Source organism: Propithecus coquereli, unplaced genomic scaffold (assembly GCF_000956105.1).
Source record: "Propithecus coquereli isolate 6110/MARCELLA unplaced genomic scaffold, Pcoq_1.0 Scaffold96, whole genome shotgun sequence".
Classification (NCBI taxonomy): Eukaryota; Metazoa; Chordata; class Mammalia; order Primates; family Indriidae; genus Propithecus; species Propithecus coquereli.
Genome location: NW_012155951.1, coordinates 1,042,301 through 1,048,248, shown reverse-complemented (window position 1 = coordinate 1,048,248; position 5,948 = coordinate 1,042,301).

Genomic DNA, 5,948 nt, shown 5'->3' with positions numbered 1-5,948 from the left:
TTTCTTATATGTTAGTTGAGTACTCACTGTATTCAGGTTCCTGGGCTAAATATTGAAGGATATGTAAAGAGAAATCAAGCCTGGTTCCTGCCTTCCAGACTCTTAAAAACCATTAACGTAACTTATAGATATAATTTAAACAAGCATATTATTACTTCAGTTTCTAGATAAAAATCTGCTTTAGGACAGATAAAGATAAAATGTCATGAAAGTCCAATGAAAAGAAATAGTAATGCTATCCATGTGGAAACAAGAAGATTTCCATAAGAGGTTGTAATTCTCTTATAGAAAATCTCATATTGTTGTTTTCTTTAAGTGATGAGTAAATCGATGATGCCCCAATATTGAATGGGTTACCCAGAGATATAGACAACATTAATGATGGCTTGGACAAAATCTAAAGTATCCTGACTCCTAATCTAGTACAAATACTAAGATTCTTGCTAATTAGTAGGAAAAAATACTAACAAAATTTTTGAGGAAATGTGTACAATTAATTTAAGACAATTCCAACAAAGGCGGAAGAATCACCTTATCATTTCTTTGACTACAAAACTTGAATAGAATCCCTATATGTAATCATCAAAAACACACCCTGAGTTAGCTTAACAACCAGTATCCATCTTAACTTTAATTTGAAGATGGTGAGCTCTGTGGCCTCAATAGCAGGGATGTGACTGAAGCTTTTCAGGGTGTGCTAGAGCTGCAGGCACTGACTGGGAGCATTTCTTCCCAACTCCAAATTTAATTATGTTGTATTGAAATCAGCCATGGCGGGAGTATTTACACCATGGAAATCAGCAAAAGCTACAAATCAGAGATAATTTTTTTGTATTTTTATTTTTTAGAACTCCTTGCTAAACATTTACCAGCACATGATTAGGTTTTCTATTCCTTCAACAGAAGATAAAATCAAATTAATTCACCCTTTAAGACCGGCAGGATTATATTCTGAGGATGTTTTCTCACCCTGTTCTGCTGTGGATGGACCAAACCACTGGCACAATCAAAAGCAGCAAACAAACACCATCAGAGGTTTTCCCATACCCAGCCAGGGCGAAAATGTAATTAGTAAAAAGTGCTGGGTGAGAGCATTGTGTGACCAGAACTATTCAATCAGAAAGTGCTGATTGAACATATATAAGCACAATCAAAGCCTTTATTTAAATAGGGGTTACAGTCCTAATAAAACACAAAGGGAAGTAGGGGCATAGGCCTCCTCGACAGGTAATGAAAGAAAAAATTAAACTCATCCAATTACATCTGGGGAAAAATCCATTACCTATAACAGAGAGAGGACTGCCCCAGGAAAATTCAGATGCAAAACTAATAATGAAGGCACACTGTCCTTTCAACAGATTCTAAATGAGCTCTAATTTTCTTATATCCACCATTCCCAAACTATATAAATTTCAACTAAGCAGAAAAAAGTGACATGCTAGCACAATTGTTATTCCAAACAGGCCCAGCTGCTTGCTCACCTTAATTAGACCTAATCCCAAAAGGGAGCCAATCTTTCCTTATTTTCTTCTATGAGCTCACCTGATTTCCCTCAACTTTTCTTTTCTAATAGATTTTGCTGTAACCTTTCAGCAACTGTCGTTTTAGATACTCTCTCGGGAATCACAATATCTGTGGTTCCTTGGCCAAACAGAACTTGAGCCCATGAGGCACAGAGAAGGAGAAAATTGGGGTGCTGATTTGAAAGCAGGGTGTCTGTAGAAAAAAAGTTGAACTTAATCACCTTCCTTTGAATCCCTCGATTCGTGTGTGTGTGTGGGTGTGGATATGTGCATGTGTGTGGTTATTTGGAATTCTAGAATGACAGAATTAAGCACATTTGAGATCATTTTGCCCTGCCCTCTATTGAATGATTTTTGAAATAGCTTTAAAATAAAATGGTGAAAAATACATCTTAAAGTCTCAATTTGATCAGAGAGCTGAGTTGGTCTTATAAGTTGCAAAAGTAGTTAACCCCTTAAAAGTCTCTATCGTGGAGAATGATCTTGCTGATGTCAGAGGTGTCCCGTTTCGTTGGACATCAAACTCCATGAACTTAACAAGTCTCCTAAAACAGCTTTTATCTCTAATGTGACCAGTGCAAGCTGGAAGTGCTTCTTAAATGTTTCTAAGAAGAATTCAACTTCAAGTGATAAAAACAAAGTCTCCTTTGATATTAGACCTGTACAAAACCTTGGATATCCTCAAAAAGAGGAGTGTATTCAAGGTCTTAGGCTACAAATTAACTAAGTAAATACATATAGAAAAAGGTAGACCAGTTGATGCATTTGATGCTATGCACTGCATGTGAGAACAAAATATAAACCTTCTCTAAACAAAAAATAGATATTTTGAGGGAAAAAAATGGGAGTAAATTTATACACATAAAGTAAGAATTAGATAATGTGTTGCCCACTGTTTGATACATGGCAGAGAAGCACTGATGTAGAGAAATTCAGAAAGGGAGGAGATGCCCATGGGCTGGAAAGACCACGGGATTCTTCATAGAGAAGGTAAACTTTAATCAAAACTTTGAAAGCTAAGTAATATTTAGAAAACATTTGCGAAAATAGATAGGCAAAGCACTATAAGATAATCTGATAAAAACCTGAAAGCGTATATAAACACCATATGCTCTAGAAGAGTGAAAGAACAAAGTTTTTCCTGACCATGCAGTCTGCACCGATCTCTCAACTAAAAGCTGGTAGTACTTATTGCTCATCTGATTTAAATTCCTATATTGTCATTCAAATCTTGAATCTTTATTCAACATTTCATGCATATATATCATGTCTTCTCAAATAGCAGCTAACTCCTGAGGGCAAGAGCAGCATATAATATTCTTTATGTTCCCACAAATGCATTATGCATTCCCCATATCCCCCAATGCATTAAATGAGTAGAAATATAAATATAAGATGCATTGATTAAGGGATGAACACAAGGCGATGAAGAAAAGAAGGGAAGAGAAAATGCAGAGAAGGGGTGGAAAGGAAGAAAGGAATGCAGGTGTCCAAGTAAGTGATATGAAGTGGAACATACGACCAGAGACCGGAAAGGTTCCTTTCTTCTCCCTCCACAAATGCCTTTGCCTGCCCTCATCAGTTTGGCAATAATGTTACTATGAGTTTTGTTTAACAAAATGTATTTTCAAGAACAACCTGACAAATTAGATAAAAATACTTATGCACTAAATGGAAAAAGTAAAATTTAAAACGGAATCTGGCCATAAGAACTGCCACCCTCCACAAATCTTTAGTGGAGACTCCTATATTTGCTACCTTTTTACTGAATTTGAGGAATGCCTTTATTAAGGAAAACAAAGAAGCCCAAACCAGATGCCTCCCAGCTAGCTATTTTTACAAAAGCAGAGTCGCATTTGGGCAAACACCTCTATTCCTGTCCCATTAACAAAGATCCTCAAAAACACTACCACACATACTTCATTTTCATGTCTTTTTCTTTTTCTTTCTCCTAGCATCTCTTTTCCAAACGTGCAGTAATAACATGCCGTCAGTGTCACCTCTACAAAGGCAGAACTTCAGTTTGGGCAAGTGTAACTATTCCCAGAGTAAGTCGCCAGACAGGCATTCGCTCAAATTAGCTTTAAAAAAAGTTGTCACATCTGTGTATGTGGGATGTCTTTGGAGTGTAGAAAGAAAGAAAGCAGAGAAATGTATTCTTTCAAAAATCTGCCACTGCAAATTCCTGCCACCCATTCTCATATTTTTGCTTTTTTCAAAACGAGAGGCAGTTTGTGCTTATATGGGGGTGGGAAGAGCATTGAAGGAAAAGAGAAGGAGAGGCAGACAGACAGAAAGGGAGAGACTGGTATTTTCCTAAGATTAATCAGAAATAATTCCCTGCCATCTGACAAAACAAAATAACAGAACAGTCCTCTCCCCACCCCAATACAAAAGGCTTTGAAAGGCAGGTGTAGTGCTCTCAGGAGACACCCAGTCACCAATCAGGAAGAAATAGAGGTAGGAGCAACAGTTGGGACACTCATATATATTCATGACATTTGCAACTAGAGCTTTCTGCTTTTAGACTAGCAAATGAACATCCGGGACACAGATAGCTCCACCATTTTCAGGATCATTACAAAGATATAGCAACTTACCATAATTCATTTCTTGTTTTATATGATCAGGAAATAAAAGGTAGTATGAAAACTGATGAACAAGAAGGCTGATCTGTCAAGAATAATGGATGTCACCTCCCCAGTATCCCTCTGGTTACACATCAACAGATGTGTGAACAGTTGGCCCCGTGCTAGATGCAATGATGGAAGGAGGCATGGTCCCTGCATTTGAAATACATGTAGTCTAATTGGAGAGACCAAACATACATGAAACATCAAGGACATATAACAAAACAAGCTATAACACATACTGAATCATCAAACCTAGATGGAAAAAGTCATAATTACTTCCGAAAAAGATTTTATCGCATTCCCCATTCTTCCATACCAATGCTAAAAACCAAGAAAATAATATTTTAGTCTCAGAAGATTTCTTGGCAATCTGATAGTCCTGTCTTAAATTATTCAGAAGAGAAGATTATACAAAATCTATTGGAAGAATTATTTATTCAATAATCATTAAATGAACACCTTTTATGTACAAGGATCTGAAACAAACACTCTGGGGAGTATGTGGTATGCAGACTCTAATTTTTTTGTCTTCAAAGAGCTAAGCATCTGGAGACTTATGAAAAATACAGCATTCTCTCTCTCTCTCTTTCTCAATGCTAGAAGAGAATAACAGTGTAACCTGTCTTTGATAGGACTTCTCTTGATGCAGAGCTGAGTTTCACTACTCTTCTTTAATAACATTTTTTATAAAAGTTTTGCTCTAATCCCCAGTCTTTATCATAACCTTTCATTATTCACTTTCATAACACCACATTCCCTCTTCACTATCCCAACTGTGCTTAAATAATAAAGTAATGGTTTATTAAAAGACCACTAGAATGTAATCTCATTGGAGGAAAGGATTTCCTGTTCTCCTCTTCCGTATCCCTAGCACCAGGAAGAGTGCTTTGAGAACTCTACTTCCTTAACAAATACTTATTAATTGAATGGAAAAGCTTAGAACTATGTGTATATAATCAGTTCACCAATTTTTGGTATGCCAGTAATTCTAAAACTCCCCTTAATGTGTGTTACCATTCAATTTTTTTTCAAGCCTTAATTACACTAAAAACTAAGAAAAAATAAATTTAAACTTTCATTTGAAGTGTTCTTAAATATCACAAATTCTAAGCAAGAGGTTTCTAAGCTTCCAGTATTCAGAGTGCTCCAAAGTGATTGTGATCATACGCATTGGTGATTCTACTTCTACAGCCACATTTGTTCTTCTGAATGGCTTGGGCATTATTCTTGGAAGAAAATTTAGCTTCTCCAAATCTCAGATTTACAAATATGGGAATGAAGATTCCAAGATTATGAGTATTTCCCAAAGAGAAAGGCTGATAATGGAGGATTATCTACAATGCATCAGGCTGGTTAATGAGCAAATCGAAACCAAAACAAAAACTTATAAGAGTTTATGAATCTCTGAGTTCTTGGTCCCATGGTATGTCTCCAGTCACTTATTTTTTAAGGACAAATAAGATCAGAAAATGGAGAGAATCTTTGAGATGTCTTTCTTGAGAGCTAGCTTGTTTCCTCAAGTGCTCCTGTTTCTTTCTCTTCCTAGTTTATCTGAAAGTTTATCGGGTTTCTTCCAACCCTAACCATTCTCCCTCACTCACATTTACAATGTTCTGGGGAAGAAAGGCTGTTATGACCACACAACATCAGAACAATGGGGTGATCACCTTCAAGTAAGCTCTGCCTAACCAAAGAAAAATACTAACTCCTTGGAATATCCTGAGAGGTTAATTCAATCGAAATATTCCATCCATTTGAGAATGAAGAGCCAACTAGCAAAATTTATTTACAA